Source organism: Varanus komodoensis, unplaced genomic scaffold (assembly GCF_004798865.1).
Source record: "Varanus komodoensis strain SLA01 unplaced genomic scaffold, ASM479886v1 scaffold33, whole genome shotgun sequence".
NCBI classification, from domain to species: domain Eukaryota; kingdom Metazoa; phylum Chordata; class Lepidosauria; order Squamata; family Varanidae; genus Varanus; species Varanus komodoensis.
The window spans coordinates 6,616,472-6,638,761 of record NW_025335817.1 but is presented as its reverse complement, the minus strand read 5'-3'; positions in this window follow the sequence as shown (position 1 = coordinate 6,638,761).

The window sequence follows — 22,290 nt, the reverse complement described above, 5'->3', positions numbered from 1 at the left end:
GCAGGACGCGCTCCAACGGAGCAAAGCTCAGGGAGCCAAGGTTCCATTTGGATGCCAGGAAGCACTTTCTGACAGTCAGGACCCCGAGGGTGTGGAATGGGCTTTCATGAGAGGTCGTTGAGGCCCCATCGGTGTGGGTGTTCAAGGATAGGCTGGACGTCCACATGGTGCGCATGTCGTGAGCGGAGCCGGCTGGTGCCGGAGGTCAGACTAGATGGCCTGGGAGGCCCTTCTGACTCGCTCTGTTTCTATGTTTCTAATATAAGACAAATGGCCTGAGCCCAAATACTAACATTTCCTACTGATGCATTTTGTTTAAGACTTCTACCCTATCCTAGCACAGATGAATTTGCCTGTGCATCTTTTCATCTGGGAACTGAACCCGTCTCCCCACCCATGCAACCAAACCAAACAGGCCCACAGACAGAGTGTGCCCTGCATTACAACCGCTTCTCTTTTGGATCGTGCATTCCAGGGACTTCCCACCCATGCAGAAGCGGCAGGTGCTGCCCGTTTTTGGCACAGCATCTCTTCCCCGTGCAGGACAGGACATGGGAAGGCTCCAGACTCTTTCCCTCATGATGCAAATCATTGCACCTTTCATTCACAGAGCCTGAAAACATGAGCAGCGAGGTACTTCAACAGAAACAACGTGAATGCCTACAGAAACGAATCAATCCCACACATTTTATCTCCCTGCAAGTCCCGTGCCCCCAAGAAAGGATGGGGGTCCCCTCCCTTCCGAGCCACGCTGCCTCACAGATCAGTGGCTCTTGTTCCAATTAAATTCTCCCTTTAACTTGTGCTTGGCGAAGCATTTAGAAGCAACGCAGGAGAAACATCACGTAAATAACGAAGCAATTACATTGGGTACGGATCTGCTGGGGATCGATTGAGCTAGATTGCCCTGCCGGAGAGGCGTCTGTCAAGCCCGGGGGCCCAGTTGTGGGACGGAGCAGGTGAACCGTGATGGCAGTGCTTGAAGATGGGCAGAGCTGGACTGGCAGCGGGGGGGGGGGTGCGGGGTGAATTTAAGGTTTGTGCCGTTGAAAGGAGCTCTTTGGGGAGCTGCTTTTGATGACTTGGGCAGAGATGCCCTTGAACGCAGACCCGCCAGGCCAGTCTGAGGATGCGCTTGCTGGATTTGGCTCTGAGAGCAGAAGGGCAGCTCCGCCAGGTCCGACCAAAGGCCCTTCCCCTCCGTGGTCAGCCCGATGCCCCTGGACTGGAAGGGAGAGCTTCTCTCCTGCATTCTCCTCCCCAGGTGGGTTAGTTAAGAGGGGGCAAATGCTGTTCCTTGATCAGGAAAGAAAGCTTGCGGGGGGGGGGGCTCAAGCCCATGCAAGTTTGGACAGAGAAAAGATCCTGCAAAGGTCCTGTACTTTTGTTGGTACAGAACAGGGCCGCTCGATTGGTGACAGGAGTCCCCAGAGTGGCACGTGGTTACCAGTCGTGGCTACCAATGGTGGCCCAGGCCCATCCAAGGCGCTTCTGCTGACCCAGACGGCCCTAACCAGCTTAGGGAGCGCCTGCACCTCATGTGCCTACCCGGCCCCTGAGGGCTACGCTGGGGGCCCTCCTGTGTGGGCCACCCCTTAAGGGGGCGAGAGGGATGGCCGCTGGGCGAGGGCCTTCTCTGCAGCTGCTCCCCGCATCTGGAATGCTCTCCCCAAGGAGATTCACCTGGCGCCTTCCTTGCTTTCTTTTCGGTGCCAGACGGAGACCTTCCTTTAAAAAAAAACATTCGAATAACTGATTGCCACAGACCTTCGTTTTGTATGTTTTACTGTATTTTATTGCTGTTTTCAATGTGCAATATATTATGGTTTTTAGTATGTTTGATTCTGTGTTTTTCTTCCGTTGTGAGCCACCCAGAGGTGCTGTGGCATAACTGGGAGGCATATAAAGGAAAGCCATCCTGAGACGTTCTGTAGGGGAAGGGAAAGAAAAGCCTTTAATAACGAAATACAGACATACATACATGGTTTAAATAAACAAACAAACAAACAAACTCCTCTGTCATCCATTCTCTGCCTTTTCTGCATCACTGTAGAGATGAAGCAACCAGTACAGCCCACGATTTGCCACACGGGGTCACAACCTGAACTCTGTTCAGGGATTTCGTGTCTGTGTATGCTGAGCACGAGAGGACGGAGAGCTGGGCAGCTCCATCCCAGGCCTCTGCCCACGCCTTTCCATTGCCTGTGGAGGGCGACTCTCTGAAGAGAGAGGACTGACTGCTTCCATGGCACTGAGATGGAGAAGCTGAGCTCCCAGCGTCTTCAGCTGCAGGGAAAGCCACCCCAGACAGAGGAGAAGAGTCTCTCCTCTTCCAAAAGTCCCCTTCAAAATTACAGGGCAACAGAAATGCACCAGGAGGGGCTGCAGGGCAACTTCTTCTTCCTTCTCTTTCCTCCTCCTATATTCTTTATTTACTCATTTTATACTGTTAATTTTAATTTTATATTATTGTATCTCAGTGTATTTTTTTGTATTTTTGTATTTATTGGTAATTTATTATGTTCTATTGTATTTCAATGTATCTTATTGTGTTGTAAGCTGCCCCGAGGCTTTGGCAAGGGGCGGCATAGAAATGTTATAATACTACTACTACTACTAATAATAAAATCAAAATGAAGCAAAATGCCCAAAAGTACAAAACGGCCATGTTTCCTTTCTGCTCTGTGCCCTGTAACACAGCCTTCCCTGGATGTTCTGCACTACAGCTCCCATCCCTGACCATTGGTTACTGGGATGCTGGGAGTTGTGACCCAGCTGGGGAAGGCAGCTGTCACAAAAACCAGCGTTCTGTTTGCCTTTTAAACGGTTGCCAAACACACACCAGCAACTTCATTCCCTTCTCTACTGGTCATTGCCAAGATCTTTCCTGGACGTAGACCATCATTTCAGATCCCATCTGCACCTCTGTTATTTATTTATAACCTATACATATTTAATAATGTTTAATATTATGAACATATCATATTTATTAAAAATTCAATGTATTAATACATAGGACAAGCTTGGATTCCAGCTCCCACCCCTTCAGAAGTGGATGGAAGTCTGAGATAGGACTCTGTTCATGCAGGCCGTATGACCACAGTCATATATTATTTTCTGATGTGGATTTCTTTTTTAACTCACACTGACTCTGTGACTCAGTCTGGCCCTCCTAAGGTTTCAAATTTATTTCACTCAATGCCCTCTTTGACATACAGAGCAACGTTACTGCCAATCTGACCTCCGCTGACCTTTTGTATAGATTTTATAATTTTGTTTCATTGATTATCGTTGCTTCACCAGGTATCTAATGTTCCCACTTTCTCTGCATTTTATTCCACTACTTAATTCATCCAGCAATGGCTCTGAGGTCTCAAATACTAGCATTCAAGCTCTGTTATATTTTGTCCCTCTTATATAGCTTTTCCCCCTTTTGCAGATGATTATGGTGAGGTAACCTGGGCTATTTACAGCTTCGCTGTGCCTACCTGTTGGTCCTTCTCTTCTGTTCTGCCCTAGCCTGATCCGTATTCCTGAAGGATGAATTATGCCTTGGGTGTTGCTTCCCAGTACCTCCCAGCTGCCTCTCCCAAGTCATTCTGAAGGCTCTTCTCCTGTCCTCTGTTTTGTACTCCTTGGCATCCAAATTGAACCTTGGTTCCTTGAGCTTGGCTCTGTTGGAGTGTGTCCTGCCCTCCTCTGCAGGGGGGAACAGGTCTCTACTCATCTCCATGTGACACCCCCTCACATACCTGTATGTCGCCAACATATCCCCTCTGAGTCTCCTCTTCTCCAGGCTGAAGAGACCCAGTTCCCCCAGTCTCGCCTCATACGGCATCCCCTGCAAACTGGCCACCATCCTTGTGGCCCTACGCTGCACTGACTCCTGTAACCTGGCTATATCCTTCCTGTAATGTGGAGCCCAGAGCCGAACACAGTACTCCAGTTGTGGGAGCACTGGAGTTGTACAGTGTAGTAGTAATACTTCTCTTGATCTAGGAGCCACACTTCTGGCTATGGGAGAGGCAACCTTAGGAGATCTCTTTTGCTACAGCGCTGCGTTCAGCTTGGTGCTGAGGTGGCTGTATTTTGCTTTGCCGTCCAGTCGGGCTGCTTTGATCTCTGATCCATTGACCATAAGACAGGCCAAAGATTTAGATTTAACTGCCTGCCCTCCCACCTGTGGCATCACCATGGAGAAGGATCTATCAGACAATGCTGAGCTACCGGCCCTCCCGATCCCGGAGCCAGGATCCCTGCTTTTCTTGGAGAGGAGAGATCTCCTCAGCAGTAGCTTTCACTCCTGAAGAACGGCTTATACGTGTGGATTATTGTGTTTCTGCAAACTGATGTTGGCTTGTTTGCTAATGTAGCCTGATGTTGCCATCTTTTCCCTTTAACTCTAAACGTTTTCTTTCTCCCCGTGGCAGTATCTTCCCTATGCACAAGTGGCTGCTTTCTTCCCAAATATGTCATAATGCAAATGACCAGGAGGGGTTCAGCCATATGTCCCCCCCTGCCCCTCCTCTTTAACTGCTGTATACTTTTCTGACACATTAGATTAACTTTCAGCCTCGGGCCAATCTGTCAAAGGAACAGGGTCTGTCTCCTACATGGCAGATTTGCCAGAGGCTGAGTTCTGGAAACAAGTTGGGTATTGCTTCTCACACAAAAGCAATTTCTCCCTGAAGAAGAGAGAGCTATCACTGAATCAGCAGAACAGAAACCTTCCGTCTTGCTTTGTAAGGCTGTGATCGGAATAGAAGTAACAAGCAAGATTGAATATTTCTTGTTGGAAGGGAAAAGAGGAAAAACCAACTTCTATGCACAAAAGGAGATTCTAGGAATGACAGTAGGATGGGATTGCTCTGTCTTGTAGGATCAAAATAATTGCATCGAAAGTATGCCGGAAAATCTTTCTTGCTCCATAAACCAATGCACAGATAGCAACCCATTGGTTTGGAAATATGTGTTGCCTTGTTACTTGTTAAGAAACCAGCAGCATAATCATTGATGGATTAATTGCAGTGTAACTTACAAGCCACTTCTTGGCTGGCATGTAACTCCCCACACTGGAAAAAAGCAGGGTTGTTGAAGCTCTTTCATCCCTCTAGCCGAATTCCATTTTAAAGAAGCTTCTGAGTGTGGCACGCCAATAGTGGGCGGGGCCGAAGACAAGGTGGGCGGGGCCGCGGATGAAGTGGGTGGGCCAACATACAAACTGATTTTAGTTAAAAGCTCTTGCTGCCAGCAAGCACGCCTTGGGAAAGGCTTTTTAGAATGGGGAACGAGCTGCACAGACTCTGAGAAGCCACCAAATGACTGGGAGCAGCTGGGAGCAGCCTTGGACAAAGGTGTGTTGTTACCCAGGGAATGGAGAAGGTCAATTGTATGGGGCTAGAGTTTTGTAAGCCCGGGTTCTGCGTCCCTGGAATTAAAGGGGTCTTCAACATGGTGCTCTAGGATATGTTTCCCTGCACCTCCCAGTTTCTGTTTATTATTTCATTATTCTGCATCCAAAAATAATTAACCGGGGGGGGGGGGCAACATGCTACAAAGTGAATTATGGTGCTCCAGTGCCATATTTATATGGGTTCAAAGGAGCAGTTTTCCACTTTGGAACTCAGAGCTCTGTCTTGTCCTAGGCTCTTGGGCAAATTAATTTTCTTTTAGTCTCAACAGTTTGGCTTTTTGTGAAATGTTTTGTGGTTGGCTGTGGCAACCATTTTGTGATGGGCGACTCCTCCAACAGCCATTTTGTGACAGCCCCCACAGCATTTCCTTAAAACTCCAGATGTTCTCTCCTGTTCAAATCCTTGGGAAGCTCGGGCTAAATGGAACCTCCATGTTCAGAGGCAGTGTACTGCTCAGTGTGAGTAGAGCAGGAACCATGGCAAGAGTGGGTTATTGTCTTCAGAGGCTGCTTATGGACCTCCTGCAGGCATGTCACTGTTTGAAAAAGGATGGCATATTATGTTCTTGAGTAAATATGTGTGACTAGATGAGTTAGCATAACCTCTTGTGGACTAGAAACATGGTCTTATCTGTTGTTGGTGAATGTCCTGTCCTTGCCAGCCCTGCTCAGCTCTTGTAATTTCAGAGCTGTGGCTTCCTTTATGGAGTCCATCCAAATCACAGTTGGTCTTCCTTTTCTTCAGCTGTGCCTCCTCTGGGGAGTCTTGCCTTCTCATGATGCTCTCAAAGTACAGAGGCTTCAGCTTTGTCATTTTTTGCTTCCAGGGCAAATTCTGGCTTGATTTGATGTAGGACCCACTTGTTCATCTTTTTGTCAGTCCATGTTATCCGCAAAACTTTCCTTCACCGCCATGTTTCAAATTCATCCGTTTTCTTCCTGCCAGCTTTCTTCACTGTCCCATTTTCATATCCAGACATAGTGACTGGGAATACAATATTGTGGATGAACTTGGCCTTGGTCTCCAGTGAACTGTCCTTGCACTTAAGTTGAATCTGCAGGGCTGGATTAAACATGCAGAGAATAATAAACATTGGGACATAACAACTCCAATCAGGCTATTAATCTGCAACCATTTTTCAGATAGCTTAGAAAAAACACATCTCCAAGTCAGAAAGCTGAGGCATGCAACACAACCCCAGGGGAACCTCAGGAGGTATCGGATCAAAATATTTTCGTGGAGAATTTTAGAGAGAAGTGATATCGGTAATTTCCAAGTATGACTTCAGTGCTGTTATTTCACTTGGGTCAATGCTCTGCAGCAAAGTCGGATCAATATGTTGTAACTAGTGGAGCGGTCCTGTGTCACCACCTGCATTCCCTGCTGCCCGTCCTGTCTGGGGGTCCACCGTAAAAGAAAAGAGAAGCCCCAGCACAAATGTCTGACCCATTTTTCCTTCTAAAACGAAAGCAGAAAGATTGCTTGTTATATGCCCCACTTACCTTTAGGTTGCAGTGGGGCAGAGGAAGCAAAGAAGGTCAGCTGAGCTCAAAACCCTTTCATCCACAGCATGGCCCCCCCAAAAGAAAAATCAATATCTGGCACAGAAAGCAGATCTGACATTGCAACTCTCCAGCACGTGTGTGTGTGTGTGTGTGTGTGTGTGTACACACACAAACAGGTGGACAAGCTTGGGATTTTTCTTTAACTCAAAGCATCCCCCAAGAAACCTTCTAGACAATCACAAAACACTTACATGGCTGCAGGGCTGGAGGAAGGCATAATCCTGGACTCAGCTTGGTTTTCATTCCCGAAGGGCCAAAAGAATGTACTTTCCTCCCGCGCTCTGTGCCTGTTGAAGACACGTGTACAGAGAGCAGACTGAAGGGCTAGAGCTAAGCCCGTCGTTCAGCTTAAAACGGAGAGTGGAATTAGCTCAGGAAGGAGTGCTTTTGTTCTGAAGTCCCTGTTGTGGCTTTTGCTTGTTCCTTACCATTCAATTCCCACAGTACACAGGGCAATTTATAGCGTAACGTTTTCAGAGAGGAAAGGCACGGGAAAGGACAGGGCTAGCTGTGGGGAGCTTGCTCTCTGTGAGGGGGTGGGAATGGAAGGCAAGAACAAGGCTGACACGCAGGGAGGGATGGCACAGAAGAGTCAAGGGTGGCCAGGAGTGGCGTAGCCGAGAAGAGCCATGTCGGGAATTGCAACTCTGTTTTTCTAATTTTTCAGAGACGGAGCAATGGCATCATTTGCTGGAGTGCAGAGTAATTGACAGCCGCCTGCCTTGATCTGGTAAGATGATGTGATGACGATGACGAGGTTTTCAAATGCTATTGTGACAGATTAGCATGTGGAAGGAGGGAAACAATTCAGCAAAATAATTCCTTTTTTGTTTGTTTTTGCTGTCCAAAACCAAAAGTTGCACCCCAGCTGGCTTGCAGGCCTTTTGTTGAAACTCAACTTGTTGTAAGAGGCAAATGTCTGAAGTCGAACGTCTACCTGCCTGAGGTTCACGTTTGCTCTTGGGTGATTCTGTGCAGGGGTGGAGGCAGGCTGACCCGAATACATCGAGCATTTCTGCGCCCTACTGCTAGCTCGCCCTCTGCCTACAAAACCACATACCTACAAAAGTATAAACATCCAACAGACAGAGATGCATATACAGCATTTTTTAAAAACAATCATCAACAACAACCATTCGAGACTCTGTCCAAGAGCTATTCTTGCTCTCAAATGCCTGAGAGAAGAAAGCCTTCTTTTAGCGCTGCAATGCGAGCACAGTGGCTGCTAGGTGTGGATGTGCGAGGAATGTGTTTTGGGGTTGGAATCCGGGCTTGGCTCCACGGGCTCTGGACCACTTTCTTGGGGCCATGGATTCAACTTTCTGGCTAGTGCACCAAGCACTGCACGGTGGTCGCCGGGAACTGAGCCCTGGGCGGCTGCTGCACAAACAACGTCCCTCTCCCGTGTGCGTGATTCGAAGCCTTTGCTTCTTCAGTGCATAATGTGGGAGAAGGTTGCTGGTTGCACCACAGGCGGTCCATGAGTGTTTGCAGGCTTCCTCTAGGCTTGGTTTACTTCCCAAGACCAGGGGCGAGCAGGAGAAGAAGTCTGCAACCAGAAGAGGGTTGGATTCCGAGTAAGACCTTTGCCAGGTAGGCCCTCTTCAGGGACATCTTTCCATAACAGAGGGTTGTAAGCCGCCCCGAGGCTTCGGCGAATGGGGCGGCATAAAAATGTTTTAATAAATAAATAAATAAATAAATAAATAAATCACCACCAAGGAGGGAAGAGCATCTTCTTCCTCACTGCTGGCTTGGAGGAGACGTCTGGAGGACAGCCCTAGAGGATGCCCAGAGTGGATGGGAGGTGCGTCCTGTCAGGTCACCAACAACACCTGGAGTGTTCAGGCAGTCCGTACAAATGGGCCAGCATTGGTGTTACCTGTGCAGACTTTCTGCTCTCTCTCATCCATCTGGCTGTGACATTCTGTGCAAGCTGCAGCTTTTGGATCATCCTGAGAAGCAGCGCCACGGAGAGGGCACTGCAGGAATCTAGCCTGGGGGTGACATGGGTAGAAAGGACGGGAGTCAATGTGTTCCTCTTGGCTCAGCATCTGGCTGCCTCCCCACCCCTCGTTTTATCTTCCTGGTAGAGCAAAGGGCCTTTGTGCCTGTGAGCACCAACGTGGAGCTGTTTTTTATGCATGGTGGGACCCTCACGCGATTGCTGTGCTGAGCGGCCCGTGGCCCAGAGGCCTTCTGGACGTGATCAGTCTTTACCTGACAGCCCACAGAGCAAAAAGGGGGGGAGGGAGGGAGGGGGGGAGGGAGGTGCCAGGAAGGCTCCATTTGGTCTTTGGCCCACTGCCAATAGACAACCTGCCGGGGACTCCAGTTCTTCGGCAACCAACGCCTGCCCACGTCATTCAGCGGCAACGCACCTGCTTTGCACGCAGAGGAGCCAGGCAGCCACGGGAGAGCAGGCACGCCTGCGCTGATGCGAATTCCCCCAAACTCAGTTCCAAGCTTCCTTCTGTTGACTCCCGTTGCCCTGTGCGTTGGCTCTCCTGGAAGCGGGTAGGAGTGCATTTCTGTGCAGATGTTTCAGAAACATACGTTTTCTCTCTCCGCCCCCCGACCCGACTAAACCATGAAGAAACATAATTCTTGGAAATTGGAAAATGCATATATCAAAGGATGGCATTTGGAAAAATACGTGTTTTTCAAATGTGGTTGCAAGGTCAGGGATTTGTGAAGGCTTCTTGAAAAAAGTATTCCAGCTCACAAATGGGGCATCTTTGCATGATCTGTGAAGAGCAATGCAGCTCTCATACCTCCCCGGTTCCAGGGGCAGTTCGTGGCATTTTCAGGTAGATCAGACAGGTGGCAGGTGATATGATGGTGCTGGAGAAACTCTGTCAGTCAGAGGAGACACAGTCCTCGATGGACCAGCGATCTCATTCAGTACAAGGGGGCTTCCTATGCGGAGGGAGGGAAGGACCATACACACCTGCTTCTCTCTTACATGAAAATTATCACTGCCCAGGTAAAATATCAGAACTGGGTTGACATGGAGTACTCTGCTACCTGCTTGGAAACTGGGCAGTATCCAAGGACACCTGGCATATTAGCTTATCATGATGAAAAGGGGTTTGAATGGCTGAATTACGAGCTGTATACCAGGACTGCTTCCTACAAAGAGAACCTGCTCTGTTGTCACCTTCCCTCCATGATACTGTCTTCCCCTGGCCAGTTTCCACTTGATCTCTAATTTATTTGGGAGGGCTGGAGCAGGAATTGGTTCCAAGGAAGTCCGGGGCTTTGTCTGATTGATGCTTCATGGAGTTGAAACAGGCTCCCAATTTTGCCTGAAATGCTGAAGCCTGTCTTTCTTGGAAGCTAAGCAGGGTCAGGCTTGGTTAGAACTTGGATGGGTGACTTGGTTGTATGATTATTGTTGTAAACGGCCCAGAGAGCTTTGTCCATGGGTGATATAGAAATGTTAATAATAATATTACTAATAATAGAAAAGATGGGTGGACAACCAATGCTGTCTGAGCAGTAGATTGTTGAAATGGAGTGCATTCTTTGCCGTGCTTCAGGCATGGCAACAGAAAGTAGGGTTGTAGGAAGGAAGGGAAAGCGGTGTATGGAATACCTTTGCTCAGGTACTCACTGCCCTTGGATTCGTGTTTTCCTGTCCACTGTGAGAGGGGAGCTGCTGTTCTTATCCTGGACTCACGGTGGGCTTCTGGGAGAATGGCAGAGCCATGGAACTGAACGGATTGAGAAAGTTCTGGGAGACGTGAATCGCACGCTTCACTTCTCACCTGAAATCACAGAAGAAGTGGGTTGTGATGTGTGACCTTCCTGATCTCATTTGCCGGGCTCCCCTTCCCTGCCAAACCGGGAGCAGGGAGGAGTGTGTAACCTGCTGATGAAGAGGCTGCTAGAAAAAACAGGTGACGCAAAATGGAGAAATTACAAAGGAACGGGCAAAAAGAAAAGCTGCAAAGCTCGGCAATATGGCATGCGTGGCTTTCTATTTCCGATGCATAAGGGCGACAAATCTTGGGGAAATGTGAATGTCACCTGCATGGAAGAAAGAAAGGGAAAGGAAGCTGCAGAGAAGATTCTCCTGGGGGAAAACAAACCCTGCAGAAGTATTCCGGATAATGACGAGATGTTGCTGTTGATATAATGAATGTGCAAATTATCCAGCAAAGAATGGCAGGTCCTTTATCCCTTTATCTGCATGTGTCTAAATGTTGACAACAGGGCAATAGCAGAGGGGGCTGTTTAGATATAATGCCCTCCATAAAAATAACACAGGAGGGCCAGGTTTTATTTTGCTTTGTGTTTCTATCCCACCTCACTGCCAGAATAAAAACAGATGAGACATTGATTCAACAGGCAGATGCCACCAGAAACCTAAGGGAACATAACAGACTCATTTTGAGCAGGCACCTACAAAATAATTCAATTTGTTTATTTAATCAACCTCATAGCCAGCTTGAGTGATGGTTGGCTTTGCTAGGTAGCTTTTGCAGCATTTATTTATTAATTAAAGCATAACAGTAGCTCACAGAGGAATACAATTTAACCTTACTCTTTAACCTCAGATACGTAAATAATGAGCTAGAATGTTATGGGTTAAATGTTTCTAATACCATCCACAAGTGTTTTTAATTAAATGATTAATCATGGGCATTTTCTTAATATACCCAGATTATTAGGCACAACTGAGCTATTTGTATGGAAATGAAATAGCATCAACATTCCAACTGGGGGCTGGGAGGAGTCCCCCCCACCCCCCGCCCGGCTCCAAGGAGTGCTTCCTTGCTTCCACAATTGCAAGGTCTCCTGACTTTACTGTGAGGCCTAAGAGGGCGATGACCAGGGGAACAGCCTTTTTGGTTGTGGCACCCCATCTTTGGAACAAGCTCCTCAGAGAGGTTCTCCTGGCACCTACTCTTTTTTCCCCTTGGCACCAGGTGAAAACTTCTTATTTTCCAGGCATTTTAATAGCCAAGGTTGTAGTTTTCATAGGGTTTTACTAGATGCTTCTGCGAGACTTGTGTACCAATTTGATCAGTTGTCCTGGAATTGTTTGTTTTATTGTTGCTTATTGGCTGTTACTCTTTTATTGTGATATCATCATTTTTATCCTTGCTTATATTTTTTACTTTGTAAACTGCCCAGACAGGCCTTCTGGCTAGGGGGAGATATATAAATAACTACATAAATAAATAGTATGAATTAGCACAGTTCTGCTGCTGTTGCACACACAAATGGCCAATAAAAGTGTGTTTGTAAAAGCTATGGGAAATGTCATCCCATTTGCCCTGGTCACCTGTGTGGTTTGGACTCTGCAAGGCTTCTTAAAAACCTTCAGTTCAAAAGCACTCAGAAGCATTTCACTCACTCATCCTTCTCCCACAGAATTATGTTTCTCCGCATCCATATTTACAAAAGCAAGCCTCCACCACACCTCTCCTCCCTGAGGGAACTGAGCATGCTCCGGATAAGAGAGACAAGCGTGCGTAGAAGGGAGCCATGGGGAATCAGAAACGAAATGCACAATCTTATACACAGAAGGAAAAAAGCCCTACAACTAATTCTGGGAGTTGTAGATCTTTGGTGTTTCTTCTGCATATAGAGGAGATTATCTATCTATCTATCTATCTATCTATCTATCTATCTATCTATCTATCTATAGAGAGAGGGAGAGGGATATATATGTTTCTTCTGCATACAGAGGATTGCATCCTCAGGAATTTATTTATTTAGGTATTCATGAAATGTATTATCTACTTTTCATTAGAAATGATCCCAAAGTGGGGTACAGCCAATTTAAAATCCCACAAGATTGACGCCCCCTATGCCCCCAAACTCAGTGAGAACAGTAATGCACACAAATAACAACTTGCATGATGCTGCACAAGGAAAATAAAAATAAATAAAAGGCCCGCATGAACAAATTGGGCTTAGCTGGTGGTGAAAGCGTGTAAGTCCTGGCAGTGGCTAAAGACACGAGAGGGGAGGGTGTTCCACGGTCAGGGTGTCTGTGTGAACGTCCCTCCTCAGGTGGACTCCAGGCGTGTGTCATTGGGCGCCCAGGTGGGCACGCATGGTGTTGCTCTGGCATCGGATTGCACATGGGGGCACCTCCAAGGGCCCACACCTGAGCAGGTGCCCCCCGGCAAGGGCTGCTGCTCTTCTTCTCCACTGCTCCTGGCTTTTGCTCTGGGCCAGAGAGAAATAGCAGCAGTAGCAGCGAATGCCATGGCCTGCCTGAGCCCTGGTTCTCTGCCCAATAAGTGAAGAGTGAGGACAGAGAGGCTGAGGAGCAAGGGCAGCCAGTCTGCCCGGTTATGGACTATGGTCCCCAGAGAAGCTTGCCTGGCACTGACACTTAGAAACGTAGAAACAGAGTGAGTCAGAAGGGGCCTCCTGGGCCAACCCGTCTGGCACCAGCCGGCTCCGCTCACGACATGCCCACCATGTGCACGTCCAGCCTATCCTTGAACACCCGCACCGATGGGGCCTCAATGACCTCTCGTGGAAGCCCATTCCACACCCTCGGGGTCCTGACTGGCAGGAAGTGCTTCCTGGCATCCAAATGGAACCTTGGCTCCCTGAGCTTGGCTCCGTTGGAGCGCGTCCTGCCTTCCTCTGCAGGGGAGAACAGGTCTCTACCCATCTCCATGTGACATCCCCTCACATACCTGTATGTCGCCAACATATCCCCTCTGAGTCTCCTCTTCTCCAGGCTGAAAAGACCTCTTCTCCAGTTCCCTCAGTCTCGCCTCATACCCCATCCGCTGCAAACCGGCCACCAACCTTGTGGCCCTATGCTGCACTGACTCTAACCTGGATATATCCTTTCTGTAATGAGGGGCCCAAAACTGAGCACAATGCTCCAGTTGTGGGTGCACCAGAGTCGTATAGAGTGGTAGCAATACCTCTCTTGATCTAGACGCCACACTTCTGGCTATGCAACCAAGGGTGGCATTCGCCCTCTTGACCACCGCATCACACTGCTGACTCATGTTTAGCCTGCAGTCAACGAATACCCTGAGGTCCCTTTCACAAGTGCTGCTCTCCAGCTACTTGTCACCTAACCTGCACTTATGACAGCTATTCCCATGCCCCAAGTGCAAGACCTTGCACTTATCCACATTGAACGCCATCCTGTTGTCTCCTGCCCACTTCCATAGTCTGTCCAGATCCTTTTGGATCTGGAGTACCTGCTCCTCAGTTGTGGCCACTGCTCCAGTTTTAGTGTTGTCTGTGAATTTGATCAGCAGACTGTTCACCCCTTCTTCCATGTCGTTAATGAAAAGATTAAACAGGATCGGCCCCAGGACAGAGCCCTGGGGGACCCCGCTTGTCACTGGCCGCCATCCCGATGATTCCCCGCTAATGGTTACCTTCTGCTTTCGGTCAGTCGACCATGCCCTAATCCACCAGACAGTGCTTTGGTGTATCCCAAAACTCCTCAGTTTCTCCACCAGGATGTCATGGGGCACTTTGTCAAAGGCCTTGCTGAAATCTAGGTATACCACATCCACTGCATCCCCTCCATCTAGCCATCTCGAAACCTTGTCATAGAATTCCACAAGGTGTGTCTGGCAGGACCTGTTTTTGCGGAAACTGTGTTGTGTGGCTGTCGGCCTCCCTTCCCTATCTAGCATCACTAGATCTCTCTCTATTATGAGCCTTTCCCTTGTTTTTCCTACAATGGACGTAAGGCTAACCGGTCTATAATTCCCCATGTCCTTTCTACTACCCTTTTTGAAAATTGGGACCACTGATGCCACCCTCCAGTCCCCTGGAACTTCACCTGTTCTCCACGAGGTCTCAAAAATGGAGGCCAGCGGGCATGAGAGAACCCCTGCCAACTCTCTAAGTACTCTCGGGTGTAACCCGTCAGGGCCTGGCGCCTTTGTAATGTCCAATGCCCTGAGGAGCCCCTCAACTTCAAGGGGGGGTGACTGTAATCTGTGCCCCAAAGTCCCCAGCCTCATCTAATCTCCTATGCAGATCTCCCCCATCCTGCTTTGGGGAGAACACAGAGGCAAAATAGCCATTTAGCATCTGTGCTTGTTCCCTCATATCAGTCACTGGATCTCCTTCCTCCTTATTTAGTGGTCTCACCACTTGTCTCCCCTTCCTCTTCCTATTTACATGCTGAAAGAAGCCCTTTTTGTTGCTCTTGATATTCTTGGCAAGTCTCAGCTCGTAATCAGCCTTAGCCTTGCGAAGAATCCTTCTGCAACGGGCCTCCTCCTCCCGGATACCCTTTTGTCTATTTCCCCCAGTACCCATTTCCTACGGAGGTTCCTCTTTTGCCTAGCCCCTCTAACCACTTCCTTTTGCATCCATGGCGGCACTCTCCTCCGCCTCCCCGCCTTACTGAAGTCCCAGCTTCTAGTGCTCGACCTGCTGCACTTCATTCTTTTCAGCACCAGGCCAAACCCTTTCTATTTTCCCAGTATTTTTAGGTGTAGATTCTGATTTGTTGTATGGAATGGATGCTGTGCTCCACTTTGTCCATACCGCCCCAAGTCCGTTTGTTAATTTTATTGTAAGACTGTCCCAAGACCTTTTGGGAGTGGATGGTATACAAAAGTTTTAAATAAATCAATAGTGACAAGGCAGATCCCCGAAAGGGGTGGGTCCCTTGACTGTGTCTTGCAGACGGGCCCCTCAGCATTCTGGAGCCGGTGCTGCTCACAAGCAACAATTTCTCAAAATAGCATCATCCTCTTCTGAATCTGCAGACCACCCGCGTGGTGTTTGCTTTTCTCCATGGCGCTTCTTTTGATCCATGCACCATTCCAAACCACCTTGGTTTGAGTCGCTTGCCTTCAGAACTCTGGCACATAAGAAGGGGAAAGCGTTTATTGCGACTTCTGGGTGAAGGTGATCTCCGTCTCTTGTTTGTTTGGATAGTGCTATTGTGAGCCCTCCATCTTTTTTATTATGGATAAGGAATGTGTCATTTTCCGTAGCACCTGTTATAGCTGCTGAAAATTAACTTGGTTTTAAAGAATTACGTCTCCGATTAGATTCCAGCGGCAATGTTTCTTCATTTTAACAGATAGCCACTTTTATTGAACACAACAGTGGCATTTGGCTTATCAGCGTCTATGATCTGAATGCCGGGGTCTTTTAAAAAGGAGTCGCTTTGTGGAAGACTGGGCTCCACAATTTCCTGACTCTGATGGCTTGTAAGCATTGAGTTTGAAAAGCGGCCAATATTATTCCCTTATCAAAATTCATCTCTTCCCCAACTCTTAAAATCTCAGTGACCAATATTTCTTCAAGTAGAAACACATACAAGCAGCTATTACTTGTCATTTTTCATTTCTGGAGAAGAAAAGAATGATTATTGGGAAGCAAAATGGTTCATAATGCAGTGAAGGGATATTTGCAGCAATAGAGACCCTGGTGGTGATCGGAGAAGCCGTTGCAATGCCACGGAATGTTCACAAGCATAGAAACAGAGTGAGTCAGAAGGGGTCTCTCAGGCCATCTAGTCTGACCCCTGGCTCCAGCCGGCTCCTCCACTCATGACATGCCTACCATGTGCATGTCCAGCCTGTCCTTAAACACCCTCACCGATGGGGCTTCAACCACTTCCGTGGAAGCCCATTCCATACCCTTGGCGTCTTAACCATCAGGAATACTTCCTGGCATTCAAATTGAACCTTGATTCCCTGAGCTTTGCTCCATTGGAATGTGTCCTGCCCTCCATTTTAGGGGGGAAAAGGTTATGACCCACCTCTGTGTGGCACCCCATCATGTATGTCGCTAACAGGTCCCCTCTCAGTATCCTCCTCTCCAGGCTGGAAAGAACCAGCTCCCTCAGTCTCTCCTCACATGGCTCACCCTGCACCAGTTCCAACTTGGCCATATCCTCGTGCAATGAGCGGCTCAGAACTGAGCACAGTGCTCCAGCTGCAGCAGGTGCACCAGAGTCGTACAGAGTGGCAGTGATCTCTCTCTCATTCTAGAAGCCACGCTTCTGGCTATGCATTCGAGGTGGCCTTCGCCCTCCTGGCTGCCGTGTCACACTGCTGTCTCCTGTTTAGCCTGCAGTCGACTCGCACCCCAAGATCCCTTTCACAAGTGCTGCTCTCCAGCCACTTGTCCTGTACTTACCTGTACTGACGACGCCCAGTCCTACGCCCCAAGTGCAAGACCTTGCTCTTATCCACATTGAAGGCCATTCTGTTGTCCTGGCCCAGGAAATGCCCATTACCCCAGAATATTCTTCTGCGAGAGGAGGGAAACCAGATGGTTTGGGATGAAGACGTCACTCAGTCACAATGGGCAAAAGAAGCTGTCCATGTGGGGTAAATAGTGATGGAGTGTGAAGACCTTCTGGGGGGTAGGGAAGGGAAGGGGCTGGTGACCCAGAGGCAATGAGGAGCAAGGAGAGGGAGCGAGGAACCCAGATAGTGGCAGAACAAAAAAACCCCGGGGACAAAATTGGCAGAGAAGAAGCGTTAGATGAAAACAGAAGGTATGGGAAGAAATCAGATAGGATATAAAGAGTGCAGAACTATGGGAAAAAATATTTTTGCAAATCATGTAAACATGTCCTGTTTGTGACCCTGAGCACAAACATCAGGAGGAGAACATATTTTCTGTATCCCTGGTAAAAATGTGCATTTTTAATAATGCACATTATCATGCTTTCTTCTGTGGAGGAAAAATGTCCCTTTGGTGTACCTTTAAAAATGCACATTTTCCTTGTTTGCAATGGAGATTTTTTCCTGTTCAAACGAAATGAAGAAAGAGCACAAATGGATGTAGGAAACGAGGCAGGCTGATCTTTAAGGGGGTGTTTAGGGCGCTTGGAGACTGTGAAAAATCTTTTGCTCAGTCTTAGACAGGAGAGGCTGGATACTGATGGCAAAAAGCGGGTGACATGAAGCAAGGGGAAATGGCCAAACCGGCAGTGGGTAACGCAAGCAGGGCCCAGGCTGTAAGTGGGGGCTGGAGAAACCGGTGGATCATGAAGGCATTGGGATCCCATATTTATTCTCTCCAGGCTCCTGTGCCTGCGGATGCTCCAGTGGAGAATGTAACATTGTATGCCATGAAACATAGACAGGTATTTGCATAGAAATGTATTTGCATTGACTCATGGATCATTGTAATCTTGATGTTCCTCCAAGAGAGTGTCACTCATGAGAAGTCTCTAAAGAGAGAAAATCTCTCTTACATTTCCTGCCCATTGAGCATTAAAAAGCAGGCATACCAAACCAGTCCACCAACTTGGGTCCTTGTGTTGCTGCTGGATTAATGGCAGTTTTACAGAAGCCAAACTTTTAAAAAAATCCCTCATCCAAGAACAGTTGATGCTTATATTGCTGTCTTTTTAAAATAAGATAACGGAGAACTCTCTTTTCTGATGGCATGTGGTTTTAAATGCAGCCATACTGTGCTCACATTTCTTTCTAATTTGCACTTAAATTTTCCTTTGCTTTTCTGTGTTGCTGGCAGAGGGCTGCCAGTGTTTCCACCTTGGAGAAATGCTACTGAATGTGAAGATTCAGATCTCTTTTCCCCCTTCCAACTCTAAAAAGATAGAAAGGCATCTTCGGAAACAGGTGGCGAATTGGAAACAGGGAGTGAAAAGATTCTATTGGGAACATACATAGGAAAGCAATGCCATAAATAGGTCTTGTGTCAGCATTTGGTATAATGCCTTGATATGTGTCATCATGAATTACATATAACTTCCAGATTTATCATATCTTCCACCGATAAGGGGCATTGCTTCTCTGAGTGAGTTTCCTTCGTGGCTTAAAAGATTTAGTAGTGCATTGAAATTCTCTATATTGGGGATGCAGATGAACTTTAGAAACTCAAGATAAGAACAACAAATCTGCACTTTTCAAAAACAAGCCTGCAAAGGAAACTAAGCTAAACCCAAAGCAAGCAAGCAAGCAAAGAAAAAAAAGAAGGGAATTCTTTTTTAGAACATGCTTCTGGTGAAATTATGCTACAGTTCAGCCTTCTTTACTGAACACCCTGCAGATGTGTTGGACTGAAACTCCCATATTTCCTAGTAAACATGTTCATTGGCTGTCTGAGAATTATGGGAGTTATGGTCCAACTCATCTAGAGGAAGTTGGGTTAGGGGAGATTAGTGCAGAGAAAAGGTGTCATGTACATCTTAGTGAAAATGTTGCCCCTGGTATGCCCCTGGTTTTAGACTGAGACAGATTGTTGGTCTTTCTAGCTGACTGTCGTCTACCGTGATAGTTCTCCTGGGTTTTAGGCAAGGATCTGTGAGTCAGTGGGGCCAAGGTCAGTGGCAGAGCACCTGCTTTGCAAGCAGAGGGTCTCAGGTTCGATCCTGACATCTCAAGGTAGGATGGGAAAAACTCCCTCCTGGAAACCTGGACAGCAGTTGCTGGTCAGTAGCTGCATTCACATGTCATAAGAAGCCATGGTTGTTTTCCCCCCATTTTGGTCTGTCATGTTGTCTAAGCCCAGATGTGGACTTTCAGTGAGGTACGCTTGGTTTCTGGAATCAAAGGAGAGCACCAACAGTTTTTTGAATGCTTTCCATGCTTCACTACAGCTTCTTGTAATGTCCGGTCATGGGAGCTCCATTCTTCTATTCACCATAGAGTTCTGTGGGTGGAATGGCAATGAAAGGGGCTGCTCTAGGCATCCAATCTCCATTACCTACAGCTTCCTAGCAACACACATTTCAACACATACTTGTTCCTGTTCATTGAGTACTGTGCCTGTCATGTTTAATTTCTGTAACAGGGAGTGGGTAAAAGCAGAGAGAGAAAAGAGAGGAACTGAGGAAAAAGTGTTTTCATGTAAAAAATAAACAGAGAGAGAGGGTTGGAGGTACAATCAGGAGACTAAGGAAGGAGAACTCACCTCAAAATCTCAGTGAGGCACTCAGGAAGAGGTGGCCGAGGCTGGCAGGGAACAAGGGAATTTTACTTGTCGAGACTACAGGGATAAGTGGCGAGAGGAGGGGGGGGAGCGGGGCAGCATGGAGACAGCCTTTACGTGGGAGCTGTGAGACTGACTGGCTGGTGCATCCAGGCAAACATTATGAGTTCTGGAAACCCTACACAGGGTCACTGGCATGACATGCATTCCAACCCAGTGTCCACAGTCCCGCTCTAGCTGGTCTCAGGGTAAGGCAGCCCCACACGTTCGTATGACCTAGGGAGAAAGAGTCTGATCAACCACTTGGAGTCATCACTGATAGCCATCTGTGGTGCTTGGTAGTTTGATCCCGGGCATCCCTGGGTAGGGCAGGGGGAAAATGCCAGGATGCAGCCCTGGAGAACCACGGCTGCTGGTCCATGTCGCCAGTCCTGGGCCAGAGGGACCAAGGTTCTGAGTCAGCTGAAGGCAGCTTCCGATGTTCTTGACCTTTCCCAGCCCTACGAGGAGATGCCAGGACGGAGCTCAGACCTCTTGTGCATCAAGCATGAGTTCTACCACTGAGCAGCCACCCAGGTCTCCCATGGCCATGGCTGAGCCAGGGATGGGCACTGATCCCCCAATTTAGGCAGTGTGAATTGATTGTACAGTGTCCCCTGAACGACATCCACTCCTGTTCCTCCTGCTGTTCTTAGGTGTGAGGATGTTGGTCCCAAACCTAGCGGCCTCCTGCTGTTTTGGTCAACAATTCTTAGCTTTCCTGACCATTGGCGATGTGGGATGGAGTGGACGGAAGTGAGTTGACTTCCAAAATGTCTGCAGGGCACCAAGTTGGTGAATGCTGACTTATTCAGTAGAGTAGCATTCCCCAACCTGGTGCCTTCCAGACGTATCTGGACTGCAACCCGCTTCACAGCAGGGCCACTGACCCACCACACTGACTGGAGGAGATGTTGTCTAGCACATCTAGAAGGCATCAGATGGAGGAGGACTTGCAGGAGAACATCAGGCTTCTTAACTAGATTCCAGCCCCTTCCAAGGCAGATAATTCTAGGACTACTTTAGCTGAGCTCTATCTTCTGGCATAGGTGTAGAGATTATTTTTGGGTCCTTTTTAACTTTCTCGTAATCTATCAATTTGATCTATTGGCTTGAATAGGAAAAGATCTGTTTAAGCAAACACACCCTTAATTTCACATTTAAGACATGGAGAACCAGAAGCTGCAGTTGAGACTTGCATCAAAATGTTTCCGTCTGGAGTGCACAGGTTTCCTTTGGGCACAGAGCAAGTATGACCATCGACCCTGTAGGTGGCAGCACCTTCCTGTCGTATCTTGAAGTATAAGAAGTGGAGTTTCTTCCCTTTTTTCTCTGACTCGTTTAAGAAACTATCAATCACTGGTGCATTTTTCCAAGGTGTGCCTTCTTCTGGGTAAACATTAGGTTGACAATGATGATCAATGTTCTCATAGCAGTGCTCACCTAGGCTATTTTGTTCATTTTTAGAACAGGGTTGTTCTCTGTGATGTGGTCCTGCTCTCCTTTTCTCTTCTCTTCATTTCATGGCTTTTCCCCTCGTTCTCCTCTCAAGTTTTTAAGATCTGTGTGAAGCCAGAAATCAGGGCGTGTGTCCAAAGAGCTGCTTCACCTTTGCCCAACAATACAAACAGGATTAATTACTTTTCTTGTTCCACTGCACATCCCACCCCAACTGCTGAAGGAAGCCCCCTGTGAACCCAGTTTTAAAATTTATGCCCTGTGCAAGATGCCCAATGATAGCAATAGACAAATGTAATAAAAGGATTGCTATTATTATTATTAGTCGTACTCTCAGCAAAAGCAATGGCAAGCACTTGCTAAGTCTAAGAGCTGGTAAAAACAGCTGAGCCAGTTAAAAAGAGCAGCCGGTAACACCACCACCAGCAAAAGCAGTAGCACAGCAACCAGTTTCCCGGGCAGGCCACCTGAAGGCCCTAACTTCTGGGCCGGTCAACGAGGTGGTGGCACGCATGTCTTCCTGGAAGGTGAGTGCCAAGGCTTAGGTACAGTCTTTCAGAAGCCCCTTTCTCCTCTCTTTGCTGAACACACTCGAGAGATTGGCAGGGCGTAGAAAAGGGCCGTCTGCAAGGTGTGCAAATTTCTGTAGGTGAAGCAGTCAGTTTGGGAGATCCTTTTAAGTAGCCTCCTGCCAGTAAGTTTGTGATGGGCAGGTAGGTTTTTTGGCTTGTAGACCCAGAATGTGGAACAGTTACCTGAGAGATGCATGTCTGATCCTGTTCTGGCTCGCTTTTGGGTGGGCCTTGAAAAGGTTTTGTTTCGTCAGATGTTCTGAAGCCATCCTTCCTCTCGGAATGGCTTGCCTTTGTTTCTGGCTGTGTTATTTTTGTGTTGGATTATTTAATGTGTTGTTTGTCATCCAGAAGGTGAAAGAT